General features: G+C 46.4%; 1 long non-coding RNA gene across 1 annotated transcript; it reads left to right on the forward strand.

Annotated features, from left to right (window-relative positions):
* Positions 1–1082: 1082 nt before the first annotated feature.
* LOC116541949 lies at positions 1083–2302 on the forward strand. The gene is made up of 2 exons (XR_004265017.1): positions 1083–1664; positions 2254–2302. It is a non-coding gene; the product is annotated as an uncharacterized LOC116541949 (long non-coding RNA).
* Positions 2303–6182: the final 3880 nt, after the last annotated feature.

Raw genomic sequence — 6182 nt, forward strand, 5'->3', positions numbered from 1 at the left:
GCAAACATAGTGAAACCCCGTCTCTACTAAAATATAAAAATTAGCTGGGCATGGTGGTTTGCGTTCGTAGTCCCCACTACTCGGGAGGCTGAGGCAGAATTGCTTGAACCCAGGAGGCGGAGGTTACAGTGAGTCGAGATTGTGCCACTGTACTCCAGCCTGGCGCCTGGCGACAGAGCGAGACTCTGTCTCAAAAAAAAAAAAAAAAAAACAGTTGAAGTAGATTTGGTGTGATGCAGTTACAGATTTTCAGACCACGCCACCAACGCCCTGCCGATGCATTCCACCCCTCATTCATGAGGGAAGAGGGATGGAGGTCATGTTTTTGTATCTACTTCATGCTGACCAGGGACACTGAGTCTCCTAAAATTGGAGGAATGAAACTCTTGGGCTGCTGAGTCCAGATGAGTTTTGGGGTCCCCCGGAGTTGCTGGAAGGGCTGGTATTGTTGTTGCAATACAAACTGAAGGTGGAAGTGTTGGCGCCTGGAGGAAAAACAGCTTACCATCAGTTTAATATATAGGACTGAAAAGTAACAGGAGAGGCCGGGCGCGGTGGCCCACGCCTGTAATCCTGGCACTTTGGGAGGCCACGGCAGGCAGATCACTTGAGTTGAGGAGTTTGAGACCACCTTGGTCAACATGATGAAGCCCCATTTCTACTAAAAGTACAGAAATTAGCCAGGCGTGGTGGTGGTGGTGGCGTGTGCTGTAGTCCCAGCCACTCAGGAGACTGAGGCAGGACAATTGCTTGAACCCAGGAGGCAGAGGTTGCAGGGAGCTGAGACTGCACCACTGCACTCCAGCCTGGGTGACAGAGCGAGACTCCGTCTCTAAATAAATAAATAAATCTCAGTGGTTGACCTACTCTTGATATGGTTTGTCTCTGTGTCCCCACCAAATCTCATGTGAAATTGTAATTTCCGATATTGAGGGAGAAACCTGGTGGGAGGTGATTGGCTCGTGAGGGGCCGACTTCCCCCTTGCTGTTCTGGTGTTAGTGAGTGAGCCTCATGGGCTCTGGTTGTTTAGAAGTGTGTAGCCCTTCCCCCTTCACTCTCTCTCCTGCTCCACCATGGCAAGACGTGCCTGCTTCCCCTTTGCCTTCTGCCATGATTGTCCGTTTCCTGAGGCCTCCCCAGGGGGCCACGCTTCCTGTACAGCCCCCAGAACTGTGAGTCAATCAAATCTCTTTTCTTCATAACTTACCCAGTTTCAGGTAGTTCTTTATTGCAGTGTGAAAAAAGAGGAAGGGAGGCTTCTGGTTGAAGGAATGCAGCCATTCTGCTTGTTTGAATATTTCCTTTATATGAACCTCTATTTACCGGGAGGCGTTTCTCCAAGTGCAATGGGAGGTATTGGTGACCGCACATACTCCTCAGTGTTCTGCTAGTAAATAGTTTATGGTTGATCAGTGATCTCCTGCTTTTTCAGTCTGGCCTGGACTGAAAAGGTAACTGGTGATGGTATCAGTAAGCACCAGGAGGTATGGAAATCCTCCAGGAGCCGCAGGCATCACATTGAATTCCATTTACCAGTATTCCCTGGCACAGTTCTTCTGAATTGTACTGCCTTGGCCAAAAGAGATATGGGAGAGGCTGGACACAGTCACTCATGCCTGTAATCCCAGCACTTTGAGAGGCCAAGCCAGGTGGATCATTTGAGGTCAGGAGTTTGATACCAGCCTGGCCAACATGGTAAAACCCTGTCTTTATTAAAGTCTAAAATTAGCTGAGTGTGGTGGTGTGTGCCTGTAATGCCAGCTATTCAGGAGGCTGAGGTGGGAGAATCACTTGAGTACGGGAGGTGGAGGTTGCAGTGAGCTGAGATGGCACCACTGCATTCCAGACTAGGGGAGAGAGAGAGAGACTCTGTCTCCAAAAAAAAAAAAAAAAAAAAAAAAAAAGAGGTATGGGAGGTCTGGTTGGAGCATTGATATTCTGATGATAGACACAGCGGTCAGCCGATTTATTTATTATATTATTTCCTTTCATCATGGGGTCCTTATAATGCCAACGAGCAAGCCGTGTCCCACCTCCTTCCCATAGTATAAGGAGTCATGGAGGTCTTTTAAAATAACCCGGTTCATATTTGCAGGCACTCATATCCTGCCTCTTCTATTTAGGCCACCTTACAGAACTCAGGTGATATCTATCTCCAGTGGCTTTTAAAATCCCCCAGGCGGGGGCAGGTGCAGTGGCTCACACCTATAATCCCAGCACTTTGGGAGACTGAGGTGGGTGGATCACTTGAGGTCATGAGTTCAAGACCAGCCTGGCCAACATGGTGACACCCATCTTTACTAAAAATCCAAAAAATCAGTTAGGTATAGTGGCAGGCATCTGTAATCCCAGCTACTTGCGGTAGGAGAATTGCTTAACCCGGGAGGCCGCTGTTGCAGTGAGCTGAGATTACCCCAGCCCATTCCAGCCTGGCAGCAGGAGTGAAACTTCGTCTCAAAAAAGAAAAAAAAGAAAGAAAAAAGAAATTCCTCAGGGGAGTACCTTGGCTGATTTTATAAAGAGGTACTGAAGGAAGCAGAGAAATTTGGAGGACTTCCACACCCGTGTGGCTATCTTGGCTATGGCTTCTGAAATTTACTATTTCAGAGTCACCCCGCTGATGACCTTGGCAATGAACTACAGTAAACTGTTTAGGCCTTTCCATGGCCAAAATCAGTACCAGTATTTCTGTTGCACATTTGATTTCCTTGTTACTGGCATTTAGAAGGTCCCCTCTTTTTTCTTTTCCTTTTTTTTTTTGAGACAGTATTTAGCTTTTGTTGCCCAGGCTGGAGTGCAATGGCGCAATCTCAGTTCACAGCCAACTCCACCTCCCAGATTCTAATTCTAGCAATTCTCCTGCCTAAGCCTTCTGAGTAGCTGGAATTATAGGCATGTGTAGCCACACCCGGCTTATTTTGTATTTTTAGTAGAGATGTAGTTTCTCCATATTGGTCAGGCTGGTCTCAAACTCCCAACCTCGGGTGATCTGCCCTCCTCTGCCTCCCAAAGTAGTGGGATTACAGGCATGAGGCCCCCTTTATTCCAGATTGCCTCATGAGCATGGACCACAGAGATTGCATCTTATGAGTCTGTAGAAACAGTCAAGCCCTTGTCCTGTCTTAGATCCAGGGTTCAGGTTCATGCAGATTTTCCCGGCCCTCTGTGCTGAAGTCCCTGTGCGGAAGCTCTGGGCTGCTTCCCTGTAGGTAGAGAACTTCACGTCCTGCTCTTCACTGGCCTCTTTTCATGAAGCTCCTGCTGCCTACAGACCATGGCTTCCTTTTCTTCTTCAACCACATCTGTTATTAAAACTCTGGAAGTCAGCCGGGCATGGTGGGTCATGCCTGTAATCCCAGCACTTTGAGAGGCTAAGGTGAACGGATCACTTGAGTTCAGGAGTTCAAGACCAGCCTGGCCCAAGATGGTAAAACCCCATCTCTACTAAAAGTACAAAAATTAGCCAAGTGTGGTAGCACATTCCCATAATTCCATCTTCAAGGGAGGCTGAGACAGGAGAATTGCTTGAACCTGGGATTTGGAGGTTGCAGTGAGCTGAGATTGTGCCACTGCACTCCAGCCTGGGTGACAGCAAACTCTGTCTCAAAAAAAAGACATTCTTACACAGTTGGTGGGAGTGTAAATAAGTTCAACCATTGTGGAGGACAGTGTGGCAATTTATCAAGGATCTAGAAATAGAAATTCCATTTGACCCAGCAATCCCACTGTTGGGTATATACCCAAAGAGCTATAAATTGTTCTACTATAAAGACACATGCACACATATGTTCATTGCAGCCCTGTGTACAATAGCAAAGACGTGGAACCAACCCAAATGCCCATCAATGATAGACTGGACAAAGAAAATGTGGTACATATACACCATGGAATACTACGTAGCCATAAAAAAAAGAAAAAATGGAAAAAGAAAACCTGGATGTCTACCGCTACTAACTGGAAGGGGTTAATGTTAGCACATGTGACCATCTTTGGAACTTTCTAGAGCTCTCTGGGGCACTCTGAGATATGAAGTTGGTGCTGAGGACCAGCTGGCACCCTGTGCCTCGGGGTACCAGGACATAAATTTCTGGAGGCATTTCTCAGATATTCTAGAAATGCTGACATGTTCTCATCAGTGGAACCTCCCCTTTAGCTTACTCCCATTAAAAGGAGGTTTGCTAATTTCTTTCATTTCTCTCAACAACATATTCTGGGAGTGTTCTAAATATTCCTTTTCTGTTCTGACATTGGGTCCCCACTGGAGATGGACTGCACTGCTGTTCACCAGACTGGGATGACTCTCAGCCTCCCAGAGCCGCAGACAGACATTGCTGTTTGCCCAGCCACCTACAATCCAGGAAGAGAGGCCTCAACAGACTCCAGTCCTGATGGCACCTGGGTCTTGGACTTCCAGCCTCCAGAACTGTGAGAAAATGAATTTCTGTTATTTAAGCCACCCAGTTATGGTATTTTGTTATGGCATCCCAAACCCCTCCCCCCACACACATATGTTTCCTTTTATATTTATAAATAGAGAGAGAAATTTGGCCAGGCGTCATGGCTGACACTTGTAATCCCAGCACTAGGCCAAGGCAGGTGGATCACATGAGGTCAGGAGTACGAGACCAGCCTGGCTAACACAGTAACACCCCATCTCTACTAAAAATACAAAAACTACCTGGCTGTGGCGCTGGGTGCTTGTAATCCCAGCTACTTGGGAGGCTGAGGCAGGAGAATCGCTTGAACCTGGGAGGCTGAGGTCGCAGTGAGCCGAGATGTCGCCACTGCACTCCAGCCTGGACAACAGAGCAAGACTCCAACTCAAAAATGAAAAAATAAATAAAGGGAGAAATTTATATAAATTTCTCGCTATATTTATACTATTTTCATATATATACATATAAGTTATATATAAATATGACATACTTATAAAGGAATCTATATATTTAATATAATAATACATTGAATATATATTTTATATACATTATATATACACACACGGAAAGGAGTTTATCTGTTTCTTTGCTGTCTGACACTTCCCTGCTTTTTCTCAGTTGTTTGAGTCTTTGTCTCTGATTCCTGGAGACAAACTCTACATCCTTAGAATTTCTTGGGTGATAGGCACATCTGTTACTCACGGTGGCCCCCCAGGGTTACAACTGAGTTCATGCCAACCAGATGGCTTGGCAAGGGGTCACCCACACCAGATGACCAATCATGTGATTTGAAGGTTGCGACTTCAAGTCACGTGGTGTCAGCCTGACTCCCAGAAAGGAACTGGGGGCTGGAGATTGGACTCAGGTGCCTGGCCAGTGACTGAATCAATCTGGCCACTGTAATAAAAGCCCTGGATGTGGAAGCCCAGGGGAGCTTCCCTGGCTGGTGACACACATCAGTGTGCTGAGAGGATGGGGCGTCCTGAGGACACAGAGAGGGTGTCTTTGACACCCTCTCAGAGTGTGCGCTTTGTGTCTCTGCTTTTGGCTGGTCTTAACTTTTGTCAGTGTTTTTCTTATATAAAACTGTAATGAAAGTATCAGACAGGGCACGGTGACCCACGACTGTAATCCTAGCCATTTGGAAAACCGAGGCAGGTGGATCATTTGAGGTCAGGAGTTCAAGATCAGCCTGGCCAACATGATAAAACCCTGTCTCTACTAAAAATATAAAAATTAGCCGACCTGTGATGGCCCACATGTGTAAACCCAGGTTTTAGGGAGTCTGAGGCAGGAGAATCACCTGCACCTGGGAGACAAAGGTTACAGTCCACTGAGAAGAAACCACTACACTTCAGCCTGGGTGACAGAGAGAGACTACATCACAAAAAAAAAAAAAAAAAAAAAAGAAAGAAAAAAAAGGAAAGAAAGAAAAAGAAAGAATGCTTTTCTAAATTCTGCAAGTTGTTATAAAGAATTATGAAACCTGAGGGTGCTGTGGGAGTCTCCAAAGTTGTAGCCAGTTGATGAAAAGTACCTGTGGTCTGAGGATACCCAAGTTTGCAGCTTGTGTCTAAAGTGAGAGCAGCCTAGTGGGGGCTTATGGCCTTAACCTGTGGCATTTGCTGAAACATCAGGGAATTGACATCAGAATTGGGTCACACAGGCCAGGTACGGTGGCTCACATCTGTAATCCCAGCACTTTGGGAGGCCAAGGCAGGTGGATCACGAGGTCAGGAGTTTGA

This window comes from Sapajus apella, unplaced genomic scaffold, assembly GCF_009761245.1.
Source record: "Sapajus apella isolate SASKATOON/1434 unplaced genomic scaffold, GSC_monkey_1.0 scaffold159, whole genome shotgun sequence".
Classification (NCBI taxonomy): domain Eukaryota; kingdom Metazoa; phylum Chordata; class Mammalia; order Primates; family Cebidae; genus Sapajus; species Sapajus apella.